Source organism: Pyrus communis, chromosome 17, assembly GCF_041283825.1.
Source record: "Pyrus communis isolate YQ-2024b chromosome 17, ASM4128382v1, whole genome shotgun sequence".
NCBI classification, from domain to species: Eukaryota; Viridiplantae; Streptophyta; class Magnoliopsida; order Rosales; family Rosaceae; genus Pyrus; species Pyrus communis.
In genome coordinates, this window is record NC_142581.1 from 26,480,261 (window position 1) to 26,504,571 (window position 24,311).

At 36.7% G+C, this 24,311-nt stretch overlaps 2 pseudogenes; both read left to right on the plus strand.

Annotated features, from left to right (window-relative positions):
• Positions 1–14,246: 14,246 nt before the first annotated feature.
• Positions 14,247–21,822, plus strand: LOC137712198 (uncharacterized; annotated as a pseudogene).
• Positions 21,823–23,448: 1,626 nt separating this feature from the next.
• LOC148689734 (uncharacterized) lies at positions 23,449–24,294 on the plus strand (annotated as a pseudogene).
• Positions 24,295–24,311: the final 17 nt, after the last annotated feature.

The following is a 24,311-nucleotide window of genomic DNA, read 5'->3' on the forward strand; positions in this document are numbered from 1 at the left end:
CATGGTTGGGATAATGCAAAGTTGTCATTTGACCTGAGACATCATAGTTGTCGTGTGGTTAGGTCATTGATCTCACTCCATCAAAAGGTGTCCACGATATAGTTAGGGTTAAGCCACTTAGCTATAGAGGCAAGTGAATGTGCAACAAGAGATCTCTAACCTTCAAATCGTTTGAGGGAGAATACTCTCTGATATGATTAAGAATCTTTGGGCAGAGTATGAATGAGATTTAGGAAGTTATTCCAAATCGCATTCAAGGTAATCATATAAGTAAAAGAATTACATTGGATAGTAGACATGAATAAACTATCAAACCAAACAATGTGGTAAAAAATATTGTATTAAAGAAAGGTCATATTGCATTGCAATCCTAAACTGAATACGTTCTCCACCTCTTCTGATTAGCTTTGGTAGTCTTGACATACTGTTAGGTGTTACTCATGGTTTGTGGAAGCCCTAAATGTGTATAATCACTAAAGGGAGAATTGAAAGTATGTTTCAATTCACAATCGATTTGAAGAGTTCTAATCGCCTACTGCCTTGCTAAAATGAACCCAAAGGATCATACACCAAGTAAGGTAGAGATTGAAGAAACAATGGAGATGAGTAAAGATAATTAAACGGTTTAATTATTTATAACTTGGATTAATTAATATGTTAATTAATAAAACGAATAAGTTCATTATAGACCTCGGGTTAGTTTTGGGCCTCAAGGCCCAATAAGACTTAAATGTCAAGTCCAATAACTTAAGTTGTATAACAGCTTGAATAAACAAAGGACTTGAAAGCCCAATAAACCCTTAAGGCTGACCACATTAGAGAATGAAGGGTTTTTTTTTCCTTTTCTCTCTAAAAGGCTGGCCATCCTAAAGGAAAATAGTTAGCAATCTTACTTTCTCTAGGTCACTCATATCTTCATCAATGCTCTTTTTAGTGTGAAGACTTAAAAGTTCTCTATTTTGGGAACTTGAATAATCCATTCTATTATCCTCATCCAAGAAATCCATAGAGCTAAAAAGTAAGGAATAAATCCTTTATCTCCTGGGTAATTAGTCTTTACTTATGCAAAATGGAATCAACAAAGGTATTATATTTCTCAACTCACTTTGTTCTTGAATTGAGTCATGGTTTACCACAATTACTAAATCTTAAATTTATGGGTAAATTTTATTTTTGAGTGCATACAAGCATGATTCTGCCTTTTAATTGTTAATTGCATGCATAGATATGACTTAAATGAATTAGTTTTCACAAATATTTCTTTCATTTATCAGAACCCGAACTGCAATTTAGTAACTGGTCTTTTCCTTGTCATTGTTCCGCTTCCGGATCGTGGACCTTTGCACACAAACGAGATGCACATATCATACAAATGCAGGGTGAAGTTTATATGAGACATGAGGTTTTAGATCAATTATAGGCTAGTGATTTTACCCCTTTTATTTTGGGATCTGAGGTAATCGAGTGTTGTTCTTCCTTTTCCCATTATTTCTTCAACGGATCCAAAACCTCGTACACAAATCAGACAATCATGTGTTAGTTTGCTTCTTTTTCTGTATAAAATCATCAAGTAGACACATATTCAACAATGACAGGGGCGATGTTTACCACTGCGAGAAGATTGGAGCTTAGATGTGCATCTAGAAATCTGATGTTAAAGAGATAAAGGGCTGAAATAAATGAGAGAGAGGGTTCCGATATTATTGAGGTGGATCTCTCATTTTCTAGAGAGAGATAGGCTCAGGTTTCTAATAAAACACTCAAAAATGAGAGAAATGAGGCATATTTAAGTTTTTGGAATCCTAAGAAGTCGTGACACGGATGCGTGACACGTGTGCACTTCGTGTTTGAAATAGAGAGAGGGAGAGCCGTTTGGCTCTAGGCTCGAGGTTAGAATTGAGAAATGGGGAATCAGCAAAATGTTTTTCACAATCAGGCACTAGGGTTCTGTTGCGTGTGTCAGGTTCAGGTGTACGTGTGCATTCCGTGTGCGTTCCGCATCCCAGCCGCGTCCTATTTCAAGTGCCTCCACTGTTTTCTTGGACCTTTGCTTTGAGGGCTGGGTTCAAACCCAAAGGCCATTCATTCGGCCACGTGTGTAATCTTTCCAAGGCCCAAAGTTTGTCACGTAAAGATGGCTTCTAATTCCAGACCAGGTGTGTCCATCTCTTTTATTTTCTTTTTTGGTTTGTTTGTTCTGTCCTGTCTTCTTTTCTTTTGTGCCTTCTTTTAGTTTATCTTTATCTTCTTATAATTTTGTCGTTTTTATTTTTAAGAGTCTGTTAGATTTATATGTTATTTTTCTTTTGTTGTTTTATTTGTCTTTTGTTTATTTTTCCACACCTTGAGGACAAAGTGTGAATCAAGTTTTGGGGTAGGAAAGTAAAATTTTAGGATTTTAATTTTTATGTCAAGTTAAAAATTTTCATTCTTGTTAAGTTAATATCCAGAGTCTATTTTAAACGTTAGAACAAATGAACATAGTGAAGGTTAATCCCACATTAGAGCCTTTTCTATTTATCGTTGCTTAAACACTAATTCATAAGTTATACTTTAAAAATTTGCACATTCACATCAACATGGTTTGTGGGGAGTGAGATTGAAACACTTACTTTTAGTCTAAGTTCATTTTTAATTTTTGATCTACATAAAGTAAAGTTTAGTTCTTGTTACAAGCAAAGTAATAATTGTTCCACCTCAAGCTTTACTTAGTAACCGGGCTAGTCCTACCTAATCAGCAGCGATTCTCACGTCAAACGATAGAGTTTTGGCATGGGGCAAATTGGTTTCGTAACCTTTTCAGCTCGAGTTAGTATGTTTTTAGGGGTGTTCTACACCTAGTGCCCTAAAGCCCTTGTGGTTTGGGAGTCATTGACTTAAAGCTTACTACATGGGTTGGATTGAGAGCTTAAGTGAACCAACATTGCACGACTACTACTGTTACTGAAAAGAAAAAAAAAAAAGACAAATTGAAAAGAAGAAAAACTATAATAGTTATGTTTCAAGTTAGTATGTGTGAAGGTGTTGAATAAAAAGGACGAGAGGTAAGGGTTTTGGTTGAATCTCCTTAACTATGTTGGTTCACTTTACACCAAAGGAAGTTTGTGAATTCTTTTCTAATTGATTCTAAATGGCTCAGACTCTATGGTGGGATTGGTTGAAACTGTTGGAAAGATGTTTCAATTTTTAACGTGTTCTATGGATGGCAATTTTGAAGGTGAAATGTTTTGTCATTTAGTTAATTTTCATTTAAGTTTTTAGTTCGTTAGCTTTTATTTTTGTTTTATAGTTTTATTTTGCTCAATGACAAGAGCTAAGTTTGGGGGTATTTTGAAGAGCCAATTTCATATTATATATTTGACCCTATTCTTAGTATGTTTTGGTAATTATTTTGGTAGAATTTTGATACTTTGTTTTATATTTTCAATATAGGACATTCGACTTCCTCTGAACCAAAACATGATCAAACGGACGAATTTTGGAGTGATTCAAATTGGAGGACGTTCATGTCTCTTGTCGTGTTCGTGTCAAAGTTTGGGGTTTTTCTACCAAGCGGTTATTTTCTGGCGATGGAATAAAGGAGCAGTGCGCGGTGCTGCAAAATGATGTTTCTAGGCTTAAATTGTATTTTTCGAGCCCAAGATGACCTCTGATGGATTCGTGGCCTTCTAGAGAAGTGTTCAGAATATTCCAAGCTTTAAATCTAACTATAAATGGGCCAATTTTGTAACAGATTAGGGGTCCAAAACATGGCTGTGCAGACTTTAGGCGAATTTTATCATTTAATTTAGGGTTGTGTTTCCTATTTTATTTTAGTTATTTAGTTTCCTAGTTTGATTGGAAGACCTTTTATTAGGAGGATTTAATTTTTACTAGGTTAAATAAGCTTGGCTGACCCTATTATTAGGTCTTCTTCTCCGTGCATTCTTGGAGAGAGGAAATTGGCAAAGCGTAGAGATTTTTAGATTTTTACATTCAATGTGTTTTCGATCTTTTATTATTTCAATAAAGAACTTTCTAATTTTTATTATGAATATGCATAACTAATTTTCTTTTTGTTAGGGTGAGGCCACGAGCCTTAGTAAGATTGTGTAGTTTCTTTTCAATTTTCTTATGATTATATGCATGCAGGTTTCAATTTATTAATCACCAGTTTATACTGTCTAATTGTGTTGATGATTCGTGACCATTACGATATTTAGAAAAGTAATTTGATGCAATTTTGGTCGGAGATCGGTCCCTGAAATTGATGAAGGTTTCTTGTGATTAATATGTGCAAGTTCACTTAGAAGGAATGCTACATCTTAAAGGTTGTATGGTTTTCCAAAGGTTTTCACAAAGCTTAATGAGTCATGCATGTTTAGATTTGATCTGAATACCATAGACGGGTTGCATATTTGATATACGCTCTATATTGGGGGTCCAAGTAGGCATATATTAGGAAAACCTAACCTTCAAAATATGCATGTATAAGTCATAAGTAATTGGGAGAACTATACAGGATTGATAAAGTGACGGTAGATCCCTAGTGCTTTCTTAACTTGATTTCTACAAAACTGTTTCCTTTTTCCTCATCTTTAATATTGCAGATTTGTCTACTTTCATTAATTAAATTCTTTTTTCTTGAAATTAGGTCATAAAATCAAACACCTCAAATCTTTTGCTTTAGAATAATTAATTGGAATTTGGTTTGTTTCGAATTATTTAATAATCCTTGTGGAGAACGACCTTGCAAGAACCATTTATACTACAATATCCTCGTCATTCTTGCAAGTATTATAAGTGTTTTTAACCTTTTTGCGTGTGTGGTAAAATCCCTATTAGGTAAGGTTCTAAAAGACGCTAGGCACTAGTCGAGCAGCGAGAAAGGGCCTAGCGCCTAGGCAGCCTAGGCGGATTTAAGTTAATTTAATATAAATTTTAAATTTATTATATAAATAATATGTTTTTTTTTTTTTAAATAATATATATGTAATGTTAGGGTTTTTAATATAAATGGTCTTAAAAGGAAAAGGAATAATAAAACAATACAAAAATATTTAAAAAGTAAAAAATGATGACTGATTTGGGTGAGAAAAGAAACAAAAGAATATTGACCCTAAAAAAAAAAAAACAGAAATAAAAGAACATAAAATAGTGGAAACATGGAACCAAACAGGAGTGGTGGGACCATAAAGACCACATTTATCCATTTAAATTGAAAAAAAAAAAACGATGGACCCCACCAATCATCTTCTTCCTCTCGACTCTGCAACCTGACTTTTCCAGATTCAAAATTTTTCTTGGTTCCGACATCTTCAAATATGGCCGACTAGACTTCACCTAGCCCCGTCCAGCCCTGCGTAGACCTTCATAGCTCCGCCTAGACACACCTAATCCTGCCCAACGTCCGTCTAATACTTTCTCTGATTTTGCAACCGATTACAAGTTAATCGGGGCGATTAGTCTCCGCCTAGCGCCTAGGCTAATTTTTAGAACACTACTATCAGGCAAAATCTAGGATTGTTAGTGTGTCTGCATGGGCACTCTTTGCTCATCGAACCTGCGTGAGGGTGTAAGTTAGAAGTACTGCAAGCTGTTTCTAGACTTTCTCTTTGTATTGCATTATCCTTGGATGTTTCGCCATCTCTTCTCTTAAGGCTTGATTAGTGATCAAGTCAGAATCTTAATGGATTACGAGCTTCTTCATCTTAAGCTTTTCGCTGGCCAAGGGCTGTTGGTGAATCTGTTGAGAATTAAGCTGCCTTCTAGCTTTAGAGACAACCTGCAGAAGGTAATCCTGCAGATGAAATCAGAAAGGAAGCAGAAAAGCATGAAGAAATGAAGACCTTACTAAAATTAGTAGGAACTTTTTAATTTCAACCGCTAGTTTTTGTTCCTAGTTTTAGAAAGTTTACAGCTGGTGTTTTACTTATTATTTGTACTGAGCATTCTCATCTTCTTCCAAGTGGATGGATGATATCCTTCAAGAACCATTTAATGGTCGAAGAGGAGTACTAGGTCCCTAGTTCTAGGATCTGTTTTTAGACCGGCTGAGAAAAGGATATAGTTCTGTAACTTTGTTTTGAAAAGATAAGAAAATATTGAAAGGCTTTTGCTCTGCCGTTTTTCTCTCTAGCAAAACAAAAACACAAAAACTTATTCAAACGATTAACCAAAGTTTGAATCTTTATCAATCAAAAACAATATGCCTGGTACCATTTTAACATGGTATCAGAGCCTCCAGGTCTGATTTCGAAGAAGGGACGTGATTCTGTGAAGATACAAATCCAGAAAGGGTTAAAGGTGGTACCTTTATAACCATTTGTGTTGTGCTACCTGAGAAGATGGCCGGATCAAGCTCCTCCGGTGGTGATTTACGAACACCACAATTTAATGGTTCAAACTACGATTTTTGGGCTGTAAAAATGGAAACCATTCTCATAGCATACGATCTATGGGATGTGGTTGAAGTTGGTCTTGCTGGACAACAAACTTCCAGAGAGGAGATCTCTGAGGAAGAAGAAGAAAGTGAGTCAGAGCACATTCCAGTTGAAAGACCAGTTGTTACAAAGGAGGAAAAGATCAAGAATGCCAAGGCTCTAAGTCTTATTCAAGGAGCAATCACTGATGAACTTTTTCCCAGAATCCGAAATGAGAAGACTGCAAAGGGTGCCTGGGAAATCTTGAGAAGAGAGTTCAGAGGAGACAAAAAGGTAAGAGCTGTGAAATTACAAGCCATTAGAGCTGATTTTGAATATCTAAGAATGAATGATGTTGAATCTCTGGATAACTACCTGGCTCGGTTTTTTGAGATAGTAAACAACTTGAAATCTCTAGGAGAAGATGTAACAGAAAAAAGGATTGTTCAAAAGTTGTTGATGAGTCTAAGTAGAAGGTACAAGTCCATAGTGTCGATTATTGAAGAAACCAGAGATCTAGATACTATTAGGATTGAAGAAGTCCTAGCCTCAGTGAAAGTTTATGATAAGAGAGAAGACTTGCATGATGAGAGAGACAAATACACAAGTACTGAGAGGGCTTTCAGTAGTCTTAAAGTTGGAGGAAATGGAAGTGGCACTGGAAACTTTAAAGGGTCTCAGTATAAATCAAATCCAAAGTTTGGTCAGTATAAGAAGGGAAAGAACTGGGGTCAGAATAGCAGCTGGAATAATGGTGCTGGTGGTGGCTGGAACAACAAGTTTCCTGCACACAACAAACAAACCAGTGGCAGTCAAGGGAATGTGAAACCACTATGCCAAGTATGTGACAAATATCACTTTGGTATATGCAGATATAGAGGAAAACCCAAATGTGGCAGGTGCAGTCGATTTGGTCATCTAACTAAGGACTGTGATAATGGTAAACAAGTTGCAAATTGTGCAAAAGAAGAAGATCTAGTCACAGGAACAATGTTCTATGCTTGTCATGCAAGCTCAATTGCATCAAGTAATTCTGTGTGGTTTGTGGACAGTGCTTGCAGTAATCACATGACTTCTCAAGAGTCCTTATTGATCAATCTTGATAAGTCAGTGACCTGCAAAGTGAAAATGGGTACTGGTGATCTCGTTCAAGCCACAGGAAAAGGAACACTTGTAGTTGAGACAAGAAGAGGGAAGAGATACATAAATGAAGTGTTGCTGGTTCCAGGATTAGATGAAAATCTGTTAAGTGTTGGTCAAATGATGGAACACGGTTATTATGTTCTATTTGGTGGTAACATGGCTGTGATATTTGATGATAGTAATCTTGAAAATGTGGTAGCAAAGGTTGTTATGACAGGGAACAGATGCTTTCCATTGTCTTTTGAATCTATAAATGCAGTGGCTAGAAAAGCTTCAATTGAAGAAGAGTCAAGGATCTGGCATAAAAGGCTTGGTCACTTGAACTTTAACAGTCTGAAAAGGATGCAGAGAGAAGGATTGGTGTTTGGATTGCCTGCATTATCTGAGATGAAGGAAGTCTGTGAGAGTTGTGTTTCTGGGAAGATGCACATTGAACCATTCGATAAAGAAAAAGTTTGGAGAGCTAGTCAACCATTAGAACTGGTATACACTGATGTTTGTGGACCAATGCAGAATGAATCTGTTGGTGGCAACAGATACTTTATAACATTCATAGATGATTTCTCAAGAATGTGTTGGGTGTATTTTCTAAGGAACAAATCTGATGTGTTCAATGTGTTTAAGAAATTTAAAGTTTTTGTTGAGCTGCAAAGTGGTTTTAAGCTTAAGAAGCTGAGAAGTGACAGAGGAGGTGAATATACCTCCCATGAATTCTTGAATTTCTGTTCTAATATTGGAATGGAGAGACAGTTAACAGTGGCATACTCCCCTCAGCAAAATGGAGTTGCTGAGAGAAGAAACAGAACTATTTGTGAAATGGCCAGATCAATGATGGCTGAGAAGAACATTCCTGTGGTTTTTTGGGCTGAAGCAGTTGGAACTGCAGTGTACTTGCAGAATAGGTGTCCTACAATCTCAGTGAAGGGTAAAACACCATTTGAAGCTTTCACAGGAAGAAAACCAGGTGTAAAACATTTGAAAGTGTTTGGAAGTATTTGTTACAGCCACATTCCATCAAATCTGAGACAGAAATTTGATGATAAAGCAAGCAAAGGAGTCTTCATGGGTTATGGCAGTTGTGAGAAAGGCTACAGGATCTATAATCTTCAAACTGAGAAGATTATACTCTCAAGAAGTGTTGTATTTGATGAGAACAAATCCTGGAATTGGGAAAGCAAGCAGGTTGAAACTGTTTTAATGCCACTCAGTTTTGAAAATGAGAATCCAGAGATAACTGAACCAGAAGGGCTCATTCATGAAACTCAAAGCTGTGACTCTCCAAATCTCACTCAATTAGTGTCTGGTGATGAACATGCTACTGGAAGTAACAATGGCAGTACTAGTCAAGGCTCAACACCAAGTGATACACCTGTAAAGCTGAGAAGCTTAGAAGATATTTATGCAAGATGTCATATGACTATCATTGAGCCTGAAACCTATCATGAAGCTATTAAAGACAATGCATGGAAGGAAGCAATGAATGCTGAGATTGAAATCATTGAGAAAAATGGAACTTGGGAGCTTGTGGCAAGACCTGCAGACAAGCCTGTTATAGGAGTCAGATGGGTGTTCAAAACCAAACTGAATCTAGATGGATCAGTTCAAAAACACAAGGCTAGGCTTGTGGCAAAAGGATATGCTCAGAAACCTGGCATTGACTATAATGAAACCTTTGCTCCAGTAGCAAGGTTAGATACAATTCGAACTTTAATTGCACTTGCAGCACAGAAGGGTTGGAAGTTGTTCCAATTAGATGTTAAGTCAGCTTTTTTGAATGGAGTACTTGAGGAGGAGGTTTACACTGAGCAACCAGAAGGGTTTGAAGTCAAAAATGCAAGCCACAAGGTCTATAAGTTAAAGAAGGCTCTTTATGGTTTGAAGCAGGCTCCTAGAGCCTGGTACAGTGAGATTGACACTTATCTCACAAGCTGCAATTTCAAAAGAAGCATTAGTGAGGCTACCTTATATACTAGAACTGATGATGAAGGAAATATGATCATAGTTTCTATATATGTTGATGATATAGTATACACTGGAGGTAGTAATACATTGCTCAGTGAGTTTAAAAGAGACATGATGCAGAAATATGAGATGACTGACTTAGGACTCTTACACCATTTCTTGGGAATGGGAGTTCTACAAACTGAAAGAGGGGTCTTTATTCATCAAAGTAAATATGCAAAGTCCTTACTTGCAAAGTTTGGCCTAGAGGATTGTAAGTCTGTGACAATTCCTCTTCCCACTGGTGAGAAACTGAAGAAAATTGATGGAAGTGAGCTGACTGATGAAGGTTTATTTAGGCAGATTGTTGGCAGTTTGTTATATTTAACTGCAACCAGGCCTGATATAATGTATGCTGCTAGTTTGCTATCAAGATTTATGCATGGTCCCACGAAAAAACACATGGGAATAGCTAAAAGAGTTCTCAGATACATTCAAGGCACTTTCAGCTATGGTATTGAATTCACAAGGGACAAGGAGGCTGTTTTGATTGGTTTTTGTGACTCAGATTGGGCTGGAAGTGAAGATGACAGTAGAAGCACATCTGGATATGCATTTAGCTTTGGAAGTGGTGTTTTTTCATGGGCCTCAGTCAAGCAAAACACAGTTGCATTGTCAACTGCAGAAGCTGAATATGTCTCAGCAGCTGGAGCAACAGCTCAAGCCATTTGGCTAAGATTTGTGTTGGATGATTTTGGTGAATTGCAAGCTGATGCAACACCATTGTTTTGTGACAACATGTCTGCAATATCAATGGTCAAAAATCCAGTCTTTCATCAGAGAACAAGACATATAAACAGGAAATATCATTTTATTCGAGAAGCATTGCAGTAAGGATCCATTGATGTGAAGTATTGCAGAAGTGAAGAACAGTTGGCAGATATATTTACAAAAGCCTTGCCTAAAGATCGATTCAATTACTTGAGGATGAAGTTAGGAGTTAAGCCAGTAAGCAGCTTAGGAGAGGCTGTTGAGAATTAAGCTGCCTTCTAGCTTTAGAGACAACCTGCAGAAGGTAATCCTGCAGATGAAATCAGAAAGGAAGCAGAAAAGCATGAAGAAATGAAGACCTTACTAAAATTAGTAGGAACTTTTTAATTTCAACGGCTAGTTTTTGTTCCTAGTTTTAGAAAGTTTACAGCTGGTGTTTTACTTATTATTTGTACTGAGCATTCTCATCTTCTTCCAAGTGGATGGATGATATCCTTCAAGAACCATTTAATGGTCGAAGAGGAGTACTAGGTCCCTAGTTCTAGGATCTGTTTTTAGACCGGCTGAGAAAAGGATATAGTTCTGTAACTTTGTTTTGAAAAGATAAGAAAATATTGAAAGGCTTTTGCTCTGCCGTTTTTCTCTCTAGCAAAACAAAAACACAAAAACTTATTCAAACGATTAACCAAAGTTTGAATCTTTATCAATCAAAAACAATATGCCTGGTACCATTTTAACAGAATCCTTGTATTATGCTTCTTCATTGGATGCTTTAAAGTTTAGAGGGTCGTATGCTTAATCAGCACGATGGGGTGCCGTGGGGCATGATTGGCACGGTTGGGAGCCATTGTGCATGATACGCACGGTTGGGAGCTAAGGACTTTGGGGCGACTGGGGTTGTGTGATGTGTAGCAGGAGGCGGTGCTTAACTGCCAGCATTGGGCCATTCTAGGGATAATTACAGAGAAAAAGCCAATTGAGGTTGTGTGAAGCGTAGCAGAAGACCGTGCTTAACTGTCAGTTTTGGGCCGCTCTAGGGCTTAGTTATGCGTACTAAGAGGCAATGCGAACTGACGGTGCTAGGCTGCTTTATGTATAGAACTGTCTAAGTGGTAAGGACTAGGCATGCATCCGGTAGGTTGGGCTAGTGCGTCATTTTGGTGTTCGTCTACCTCCTTCCCCCCACCTGCGCATGCCTTCAGGCTGCGTTGATGCGTCCGTCAGAATGAGAGTAAAATTTACTGCACTGGTCTGCGCATTTCTGATCGCGTGTCTGGATTGTGTGGAATATTGTGTCATGTTGATGACTGTGTACGTCTAAAAGTACTTGAGCTTCTGGGTTTCAACAACTAGCTCTCAAATCAAATATTTAATTTTTAGGTATTTGGTTTCCTCATTGAAGAAAGCTTTTAAACTGTTGAATACAGGTAGTCGAGCCGCCAACTTTTCTCATATAAGGTTAGAGCTCACTGTTGCTTTAGATATTGCCAGTAGATGTACAAGTCTTATGCTTCTTCTAGCTTGGATTTACCAGATACTTCTTCAAGTCCTATAACTCTTTCTCAAACTCGTCGTCCCATTTGTCTTATTGCGCCTTCTTGATTGCCTAGAAAAAAAAGCTTGCATCGATCAATGGATTGTAAGGGAAAAACGTTTAAATATTGCTGCTCTTCTAGTTAGACCTTAGGTTTCTTTTAGAGTAGATAAGGACTTTATATCCAGGATCGCTCAGATATGCTTAGAATGTGTTTTGGTGGGGTTGTGCTTCATCTAGTACTCTTAGAGAATGTTGAATGTCCCCACCAAGTTATTGATGTGGTATGACTGCTGCTTTGGTTCAACAGAGATGTGTTCAACGTCATTCCCGGCTTCCCATCCTGATTCGTCTTCAAGTGAATCATTTGGGATGCTATCTTCTTGGCTTGTTTGCTGTAATTGTTGTTTAGTTAAGGTAGAATCGTCTTTTTGGACCTTCAGCTGCTTCTATTGGGGTGAAAGACTTATTTTCTAACTCCTTCAGGACTTGTACAAAGCATCATTGGGATGTGACCTGGTTTGACTTAATCTCTCTAACTCTTCCTTTCGAGATGTGAAATCAGATTTTTTTGGTACTCAACAGAGGTTATCGTGCCCAATTTCATGAGCCAAGACAAACCTAGAATCCCATTATAAAGAGATGGATCACTGACGATCGTGAACATCTGTTTAAAGACAACTGGGGTCTTCTCACGTGGAGTGTAATATTATCGGTGGCAGTCGAGGTGCGGTCGTTAAGTTTGGTAAATACCTCTGCTCAGCATATGATCATGCTTTCTCGGCCCATCTTTCGAATCATTGAAAGCTGAGAGTTTGATTATGCTACGATTGTCCACCATATGTCTGTCAGCTATGACGTGGGCCAATTGGACATATATCACCATTGCGTCGTTGCGAGGGTAATCTACTTTTTCGCCTTGTCAAGCTTGGAGGTGTCCTCCTTCGAGAGCGATGGTAGTTTGAACCATGGTTTGTTTTTGAGGTCATAAAGGATCTAGTTGATCAGGACCGAGAACTTGGTGCATGCTTTGGACGTTGAGCCCATTTCATCAAGGAATGGTCTCTATGCTTGCCTCTCATTTTGTTCTTGTTGCTGGACTACTCTGGTTCGCTTTTTTGAATGTTGCATTGGCTATCACTTCGTCATGTCTGACAATGTTAGCCTTCTTCACCTTGCACCTCTTGGCATATTTATGAGGTGTCTCGTCGATGGTCTCCGTGCGCTACTTCCTTTGTTAGGGTAGTAGAGCCTTCGACCGTCCCCAGTGGTAACCTCAGGTCTAAGCTGCCCTTTTTGTGTCCTGCTCGTTCTTGTCACTACTATTAACACTCCATTCGTTCTTGGTTGGCGAGCTGGCTGCTCGTGGTTACGCTTGGCATAGATTGCCAATTGCACTTGAGCTTGAGTGTTTCTACTTCATTCTAGTTCTGCCTCCATTGGGCAATGATGCCTTGACTACCTTTAGCGGTGGTCTGCAAGTCTGCGCTGCTTTTTCTAGCATCTCTTCATTTGTGTTGTAGTTGCGGTACACATTGTTCATCTCTGGCTAACTATCTGGGCCGGAGACCTTTAAGGTACCAATGACTTTAACTTTTCCTTGCCACGAGTATAGGAGCTTTGAGTAGCCATATTCCGCTACTTGAACTTCTAGGAAAATTGAGCTGCACGTGGGGAATACTTAAGAGCCTTGCCCATTTTTTAGGGCAATCTTGTCTTTTTAGAGTAAAAGTCCACGTGATGCCTTTAGGATTTTTGACATTATTTTTTGCTCCACAATGGTCACACCAATAACACTAGAATCTATGAACAACTTGACAGAGGTATATCTAATCCTCAATGGCTAACTAAATTTCATGTTTATAGCTTGCATAACTTCCCAATTTTTGGCTCTAATCATAGTCCCATACTACTAACAAATAAATTGATAAAGGTGACCAAAGCTAAGTATCCCTTTAAGTTTGAAGCTATATGGTTGCATCACCCTAACTTTAAGGATTTTGTTAAGAAAACATGGCACAGTGTTGATTGCTTCAAACCTATTGATAAGTTTAGGGCTTGTCCTGGGTTCTTTAGGTTATAAAGAGACATTTGGTGATATCAAATATCGCAAGAATAAGCTTTTAAATGCGCCAAGTGATAAACAGGATAATATTATGAAGGATCAAGATACAAACATTAATATAGATTTGGAAGCTAAATCTAGAGATAAGTAAAGTGTTAAGGGGAAAGGAAATTATGTGGGCGCAAAAAGCCAAGGTTAAATGGTTGCAGTTGGGGAATAAAAACACAAAGTACTTTCAAACTGTAGCAAGTATACGTAAAAAGACAAATGAAATTAGAAAAATCAAAGATAATAATGGATTTTGGTGGAATTTGGTGAGGGTCTTGAGGAGGTTTTTGTGTAGGAATTCAAGTTGTGTTTGTCCTGTGGAAGGCCCCCTTCTCCTGATACTATGGCTGCATTCGCTGATATTATTAGCCCTTGCATTAATAGCCAGCATAATATGCAGCTTCTCAAACCAGTTACTGAAGTGGAAATTTGGGACGCAGTTAAGAGTATTGGTGCCTTAAAGGCCTTTGGTCCGGATAGTTTAAGTGTAGCATTTTATCATGAATGTTGGGACATAATTAAAGATTCAGAAAGTGGATAACCCTGAATCAATGAATAATTATAGACCTATAAGTCTTTGTAATGTTAGTTATAAGATAATAACTAAGATTATAATTAAAAGGCTAAATCCATTCTTAGAACTTAGTATTTTTTTATAACCAAGGTGCCTTTGCCCTTGGACAATCCATTCATGATAATATTTTAATTGGTCATCGTGAAATCTCTATATACTAAAACCCAATCCTGGTGGTACTGTGGATAACCAGTGGGCAGACAATTTTTCCCCTCGATTTTTCCTCTGTTTTGCCTACTGTTGCCTTCTTTGTATAGTTGACTGACTCTTCTATTGACGGAAATGCCCCTGGCTTTTCTCTTTTCTTACTGTTTGTCTCACCCGTTGGCCATTTTTCTGGTTGACAGATTTGCCTCATGGCTTTTTTATGGTTTATGATTGGTTCTGGTGGTTCCTACAGGGACAAGGTGGGAATTAAAGTGAGAAGCCCAAATAGGTGAAACATTCAAAATGCCAAAAATATCCTCAGTCCCTACTAAAGAGTAACGGATAACTGTCTAATAGATATAGGGTCAAACTTGTAATATAATACAACACAATTCTACTGTGCGAATAATAAATGTACTCATCTGAACAATGACAATTTTCAACCACCAAATAAAAGTATACACACTTAAAATTCATTGTGACCCTTAGATCAATCCTCCCACAAATACTCCATCACATTCTATTTTTCCACCAAAACCAAAATAACTAGTAAATTGATAAAAACTGACAAACACTCCCTCCAAATTAGAGTAGAACTGTCGAACACGTTGTCGCAAAAAACAGAACACTGGTTGCAGCAGTTGCAAAGATCGGAGATAGAACCGCCAACCTACCACACGTTCTAGAGGGAACAACGATCATTCCAACCCCAAATGCACAGAAAAGAGGAAGAACTCTCTTTCGTCTTCTGCAAAGACCTCTCATCCGCGTGTTTTTCCAGAGTTTCTCCTGCATCCACACTCAATTTACACAAATTCAAGTGATTTTTTATTTTTTTTTTCATAATTTCTACCCTCCGGTTAAGTAATATTACCCACATGAATCTGCTTTTTCGTTTGTTTTGTTTATTATTCTATATAATTTAATAAGGAAATTCGAATCATTGATGGCGTAGGATGGGATTGCTGGCCGTTCAAAATTGCTCAGTGATTAGTACTTAATCGACCACTTTTTCAGATTGACAAAGACTTTTCCTCTACATCGATTGATTCTTATCGCAGGTAACTTTCAAACTTGATTCTCAATTTTCTATGTATTCCTTCCAGCATTTGTTCAAACTTTCAAACTTGACTCTACTCGCCGTGATCAACAACTGCAGCTTCTTGAAACAGCCTTTCACTCGCCATAAACGACAAGTGCGACTTCTTTAGCAGTATGTTTATAAGTCTTTTTTCAAATCAAATTCATTGCCATTAATTAACTGTTTCTCATCGATCATTCATTTCTGATCATATTTTCAATTTCCGTTCTCTTCCCATTTATACATCTTTTTCAATTGTGTATGAATTATTTGCTTTGATGATGTAGAATTAGATTTGCGTTCATATTCAATTCTAATTAACTGACGATGTGTTTCTGAAAGCAAGGAAGAGGAATTTTGGAATTTAGTTTTGTGCCGGCAAAGTGTGGGCTTCGAGAGCAAGCCAAAACTATCTAGCGATTCAATAGAATTGGAGAAAGATTTTCTAGGGTGAACCATAGCCTGTACCCGACTATTGAGCCATACAGTTTCTGGTTTCTTAAGGTTTCAAATATCCACACAATCTATTGGGACCTGTCTGGAAATCCCCATGACCATGTAAGTTGCGATTCTTCTTCTTAATAAACGATTTAGTTTTTGCATTTTTTGTTTGAATTCAAAGTTTTTTATATACAAATTTGAAGCTTTTCCTCAAGCTTATTCAATATATAGCGTAATTCTTCAGTTATTAGAGATTCCGAAATTTTTAAATCCTCTCAAAGTAGTAGGGATTTGGAAATGAACTTTGCTAGAGAAGGCAGCTTGCGTTGAAATTACCATAATAACAGTGTTGGGTTGGGAATTTTTTACTGGTTTTTTATTTAATATGTTTTGAATCTTATCTTGCAGCCTGCCGTTTTTCTTCATGGGGTTCAGGAGGAGGAACTTCACGAAGTATTCAAAGTAATCAAAGATTCTTCAATCTTGAATTTTAATGATCATTCTGTTTGATCAGGTTGCTACTTCACCCTTTATGATAAGTTATTAGATGCATTTTAGTGCGTCCTACATTTGACAACTGAGTTATTTCGTTATTGCTAGAAAGGTAAATTTTACGCTAGATTGCGATGCAAGGTATGTAACTCGATAGTTTGATGAGTCTGAATTTAATTTTTTATTAGGGTTGTTGCTACTTTTTTAATTACGCTTGACAATTAGTCTGCTTGATTGGGGATGTAATTATCAGAGAAATTACAAATCAATAGTATGATCGTTGTGAATGCCGTATTATCGCAATGGCAATATTTTATTGATTCAAGTGTAGATTAAACAAAGAAATAAATAAACAAATCAGAAAAAACCATGTTCATGCATAAACCATGTCATTGTCATTGAAAAAACTATAGGTAACCCTCTAAAAATTAATAGACGAAGTCAATGGAATTGAGAGCAATGTAATCCAAGTCCCAGTTGCATATGTTATTGGCGCATTCAAGAGCTAGGTAATTGAGGAAGAAATTCAGAGGTTGATGTAAGCTGTCTGCAAAACATCATAACCTGGTGTTGAAGCCCTCTTCCATATAATTATGATTACAAGATGTTTTAGATATTCAATTAATTTTGAAGCCATTGTCAACCTTTCAGTTGCAGAGTTTGATTTATCAATTATCTGCTATATGCATAGAATTTCATTTTTTTTTTTCTTTCAATTTTGGGTCAAATGTTGGGAATTTTTTATTGGTTTTTTATTTAATGTGGTTTGAATCTTATCTTGCAGCTCTTCATGGGGTTCAGGTGGAGGAACTTCACCAAGTATTCAAAGTAATTAAAGATTCTTCAATCCCGAGTTTTACCTATCATTCTGTTTGATCAGGTTGCTACTTTATCCTTTATGATAAGTTATTAGATGCATTTTAGTTTGTGAAACTAGGAAGCGCATTTTTTTTTTGCTTAGTTGTAAGATACTTGAGAAGCCGAATATCACACTTAATCAAAGAATCGAAATGGCAATGTGCTATTTCACTTTGTTTCTTTGATGACTCAAAATTGTAATATGTTTGAACTGAATGATTACCTGTTTTCTTTCATATATGTTTCTCTTTTACTAATTTATGTTTTAACTTTTCGTTCTCTTTCAATTAACAAAACTTTTGATGCTTTTACACATTCATTGGTTGCAAACCCATTTGTCGAGGCATGAAGAATAGGGGTGGGCATAAAAACCGCCAAACCGCAAAACCGCATCGAACCGTAAGAAAAAAAACCGAAAAAAACCGTGTTGACCGGAAAAGTCAACTTTGAGTGAAAAACCGAACCGAACCGTTCAAACCGATTCCGGTTCCGGTTTCGAATGACCAAGAACCAGCGGAACCGAACCAAACCGTTTTATTAATACTAAATAAATAAATTATATATACACACACATGTCATGGTATAATAGGTTGAAAAATTGTGTACAGGAGCTGCTGCTTCTTGCTTGCTCTTTGAAGTCTGAAAACTTGCAATTTGTTTCATCATTTTTTTGTTTGTTGACTGATTGACCAGTGCATATGTATTTTAGTTGTCTCTTTTTGTTGACTTGGTGCCACTACCAAAGACATTTGCATTAAAAAAGATGTGTTGTATGCAACTTTATGTAATCAGTTTTAGAAGATGTATTTGAATGCATAATGATTTGGTGTTCAAATAATTTATTATTAGGAACCGTAAACCGGCAAGAACCGAATCGGAACCGGTGTAGACCGAACCGTAATGTTCTAGTCATAAATTTAAGTGGAACCGCACCGAATCGAACCGTTAATATATTTCGGTTCCGGTTCCAATTTAGGGGTGGAACCGCACCGAACCGCACTGTGCCCACCCCTAATGAAGAAAAAGGAAGGGGGGAAACTGTATTATTGCCATAGCTTTTATGTTGGCAGTGAGCCTTGAAGAAAAGGGAGAGTGATAACAGTGGAAGAGGTGGCTTTTTGCTTTTGACCTTTTGTTTTCTTCATTTTGCTGAATGTTGAGACTTGAGAAAATAACTTCTAAATGAATAGAAAGTTTCCATTTTGTATTCACATTCAAAACCGATGGTCAAAAAGCTACCCAATATTGAACTCTATCCCATATTTCATCTATTCCCACTCCCTTATAATCCTGAAAATAATTAAACGAAATATGTTCCAACCAAATGCTTGACTTTTAAATATTTGACAATTATATCATGTCCATATATAAATTAGAGGCATTCACATTAAACTAACTCAACAGGAAACATATCTCACTGGTGCAATAGGAAATGTTGACATTAAACAATGAGGATTTTTTCCCCATCCGTTGCTTGACAAATCTCATAGAAAAATATTTCACCCTGTACAATGGAGAGCAAACTAATAAACACGTAGCCATAATCACTCCAAATTGACGCATATTATTGTGTAGAAACAGAGAACAAAAATTAGTTGAAAGATTCATATATTTATATCTATTTGCATGCGTCTGAAATGTTGATCACATTAAGCTTCATTTTCTTTAAAAAAAAAAAAAAAAAAAAAAAAACCTTAAAGCTAAATTATATCCAAGGCCTAACACCAACCATCAAGTGTATAAAGGCCCGTCATTTTCTTGCATTGATAATTATTACACTTCAAAAATATTTTGTGATTATTTTATTTTGTTCTTTTGTATTATAGTGTTGTGTAGATAAAGGTTTGTTTTCTTCTGTTCGTAGGCATCTGTGTAGACTTTTTTGTATTTGTGGAATGTCAAAGAATTTGTATTCTATTTAGGTTCATTATGTTTATTAATTTTTTAGATAAATTTTTCCGTGGAGTGTGCTCAAGGTCGTACACGACAGTTGCGTCAATCATTGAGTCCTGAAGAACATCAAAGATATCTAGCTCGACGACGTCTAATAGCACGAGAAAAAAGACAACAAATTCCAACTCCAAATGATGATCATACTATGACATCCCCCAGTAACATACAACAAGAAATTCCTGGTATTTATTTCATAATATTTTTTCTTAAAAAAAAAAAAAAAAAAAACCTAATTTCTATTTATTTTTTAACTATACAAAATATTAGACCAAAACTAAATATATTAAATATTAGATATCACAAATCGTGATGACCAAACTTCTGCTAGAATGCGTACTCATATAGGACAATTGGCACATTCGAATAGGTCACAAATATCTGATGGGATGCTCTCAACTCTTCCCCACAATGGTGAGCTTAGTATATAATTCTATCTATATATAGATATATTATTAGTTACAAAGGAAATTCTTATACTGAGTGTTGAATATTCATGTAAAAATATCAGAAGAAGAACATGCAACTAGAACCAATCGTCATGCGCGGCAAAGCAAAGGAAGAAGAAACCACAATTGTGGTAGAAATTATAATGAGAATTGGGGTATCCTAGGTTGCCGTTTACCTACTCCAACCACATGTCCGTACTGTTACGCACGATTGTTTACTCGAGAAACTTTGAATATGTGTTGCTTGAAGGGAAGAGTTGCTTTACCCCTAATACAGTCTCCACCAGAAATGGTTGCTCTTTTCTCTGACCAGACAAAAGAGGGTAAACACTTCTGGCAAAATATTCGAGCTTACAATCACACATTTGCATTCACTTCAATGGGAGTACACGTGGATGAAAGAATAAATATTGGTGGCCATGGGATACACATTTCGTGCTCTGGGTGCATTATGTCATAAGATTGTGGACTTTTACCAAATGAAGGAAACAGACCGCGATTTTTACAAGCTTATATATATGACACTAAGCATGAAGTTGAAAACCGAATGTGTGAAAGTGAAGTTTTAGATAGATGTGTGGTTAAAAAGATACAATAAATGTTGAACAGCCATAATCCTTTTGTTCATACATTGCGAAGCCTCGGACAACGTCAAGATTTGTTGAATTGCAAGTTGATCATAAAAGAGCAACTAATAGATCGGCATCGGTATAGTTTACCATCAGCATCACAAGTTGTAGCAATTATAATAGATGGAGATAATGCCACAATTGCAAATGGAAGGGATATCGTGGTTAAGACAATTAGTGGAAGACTTTCTCACGTCCGAGACTATGTCGGATTTTATGATCCGTTACAATATCCACTATTGCTACCTTACGGTACATATGGTTGGGATGTTAATAGTCGTGATGATGGTGGAAGGGCAATAACATGTTGCGACTATTATGCTTATATGTTATAGGTTTGTACCGATAACATAATTTACTTCCCAATATATATAAATGAATAATGATTCCTATATTAAAAGCAATATATGAAATTTGCTTCTGTAGATACGCCATAATGGATCATCACTTTTGCTTCGAGGTGGGCGTCTCTTGCAACAATATGTTGTAGATAACTACTTTAAAATTGAATCACAAAAACTTAGATGGTTGTGTTCTAATCAAGCCACCGTTAGAGCGGATCTGTACAAAGAACTTGAAGACTCTTTAAATGCAGGTCAACACAATGCAAGAATATATATCATTTCAGTCATCGTTATTTAGAAATATAACTTTTTTCAAAATGTGTACAATATATATAGCTAATTGAAAATAAAAAATTATCAGGTAGCATTGAACGTAGAATTATTTTACCATCATCATTTGTTGGAAGCCCATGCGATATGTACCAACAGTATCAAGACACAATGACTTTGGTTCAAAGATTCGGAAAGCCAGATCTTTTTATTACCATGACATGTAACCCAAGTTGGGAAGAAATCAAAAGTGAATTACTCACTGGACAAACTCCACAAGATCGTCCTGACTTACTCACTAGAGTATTTCGTGCAAAACTTGAGCAACTAAAAGAAGACATCATTGAAAAGGGGGTATTGGGCATTGTTGTTGCTTACGCATACGTTATTGAGTTTCAGAAACGTGGTCTTCCACACGTGCATATACTGGTGGTGTTAGAGGAAAATGATAAGATCAATAATCCAGATGAGTATGGTCGAATCGTTAGAGCTGAAATACCAAACAAAGATGTAGAGCCTCAACTTTACAATGTGGTGTTAAAGCATATGATTCATGGCCCATGTGGGATTCATAATCCTCAATCTCCATGTATGAAAAATAGGAGCTGTAAGAGAAAGTATCACAAACCATTTGCACCAGTCATTGTTCAAGGGAATGATTCGTATCCAATTTATCAAAGGTGAGGAAATCGATTGCGCGTCTCAGTTGATCGACAAGGAAACATAATGGTTGATAATAGTTGGGTCATTCCATATAATCCATGGTTGTTGTTAAGGTATAATTGTCACATCACTGTTGAAATTTGTGCAAGCATAAAAAGTGTCAAGTACTTATATAAGTATGTTTACAAAGGCCCAGATAGAGTGACAGTCGAAGTGCAATCAGACCCTAAATACGATGAAATAAAGTAGTTTCAGGATGCAAGATGGGTTTGCGCACCAGAGGCATTATGGAAGATATTCAAGTTCATTATTAATCAAATTTACCCATCTGTTAAGCGATTGCAAATACATCTTCCTAATATGCATCGAGTTCAGTTTCGTATCGACAAGAGCATAACAAATATTCTACATGATGAGAGTATAAGAAAGACAATGTTGACTGAATTTTTCACACTTAATCATGTGGATGCAAAAGCGCGACGATACTTATACATGGAGATCCCATCACATTACAAATGGATTCAAGCTCAAAGAAAGTGGTTTAAAAGAATGAATCGTAACAAGGTTATTGGGCGAATATATGCAGTTTCACCTGCTGAAGGCGAAGAATTTTACCTTCGGATTCTTCTTAATCATGTTAGAGGACCAACATCCTTCACAAACTTAAGAACAATTAATAGGGTTTTCCATCCAACATTTAAGCAGGCAACAGAACAATGAGGCTTGTTAGAAAGAGATGACAATATTTGACAATGTTTGCTAAAGCCCTCTACAATTCAGCTGCCGTTTGCTTTAAGAAGATTATTTGTCACCATATTGGTATATTGTGCACCAATTGGCGTTCGAGGGTTATGGGATGAGTTTTATCCATTCATGATAGAAGATTATATTTCCATGACTAACATAACTCCCACACTTGCTACCCACAGACTCTTGCTTGAGTTGAACATACTTTTGGTTCAATTTAATAAAAGAATAAATGAGTTTGATTTGCCCCAAATGACAAGAAGAAATGAATCAAGTTTAGGAATGACAAGATGTATTGAAGATGAAATATCCATAGGTATTCCACAATAAGATCTTGATGCAATTGAACGCTTAAATGATGACCAAATAACTGCGTTTAACATAATAATGGGTGCAGTTCAATGATCAGAGAGTGCAACTTTTTTTGGGGATGGTCCCGGTGGAACTGGAAAAACTTACTTATATCGCGCATTGTTAGCAAGCTTAAGAAGGTTAGGGCACATAATATTAGCAACAGTATCATCTAGAATAATAGCTACGATATTGCCTGGTGGGAGGATAGCACATTCTAAATTCAAGATACCATTTAGTCTCGATGCATCGTCGATGTGTTCGATCGGTAAGCAATCTGATTTAGCAAAGCTAATACAAAAGGCAAAGGCAATTATCTGAGATGAAGCAACAATGATGCATCATCATGCACTTGAAGAACTCGATCAAATGTTCAAAGACTTAACAGATATTGACTTACCATTTGGGGGGAAGATAATGATATTTGGGGGAGATTTTCGACAAATTCTTCCTATTATCTGGAAAGGAACCAAGTCTGAACTAATCCAAGCAAGTGTTATTAAGGCATCATTTTGGTCACATGTAAAGATTTTAAAACTCAAACAAAACATGAGATCCATAAATGATTGTGAATTTTCAGAATTTTTACTTCGTGTTGGTGATGGGAATGAAGATGTTATTATGGATGATATGGTAAAACTACCTAAATCCATGGTGATACCATGGGAGAGTGAGCATTCCATTGATCAATTAATTGCCAAAATCTTCCCTGACTTAGAGGATCATATAAATGATGCAACCTACATGGTGGAAAGGGTAGTGGTAACTCCTACAAATGAAGACGTTGATATGTTGAATGAAAAGATAATTAATATGTTTCCAGGTTTAGAAGAGACAATGTATTCATTTGATTCAGTTGAGGATGACGCAAGGAATTTGTATCAACCAGAGTTCTTGAATTCAATCTCACTTGGTGGTTTGCCTCCACACAAGTTAACTCTAAAAAGAGGTGCTCCAATCATGCTTTTAAGGAATATTGATCCGAAATTGGGATTGTGTAATGGTACAAGATTATTGTGTTGTGGTTCTTACCGAAATCTTATTGATGCTGAAATTCTAACTGGACAATTTGTCGAACCTAGAGTTTCCTTACCAAGAATCCCTCTCAAAAGTACTGATACTGCTGGGCTTCCATTTGAACTTACAAGAAAGCAGTTTCTAGTGAAACTAAGTTTCTCTATCACTATAAATAAATCTCAAGGTCAGACAACACCACATGTAGGCATTTACCTTCCAGATCACGTCTTCAGTCATGGACAATTATATGTGGCTTTATCGAGGGGGGTCTTAAAGTCAACCACAACCATGTTAGTAAAAAATGGCTCCATAGTAAGCCAACAAGGTGTATTTACACAGAATGTAGTATAGAAAGAAGTCTTACTTCATTCTATCTAATTATGGTGATTCCTAAT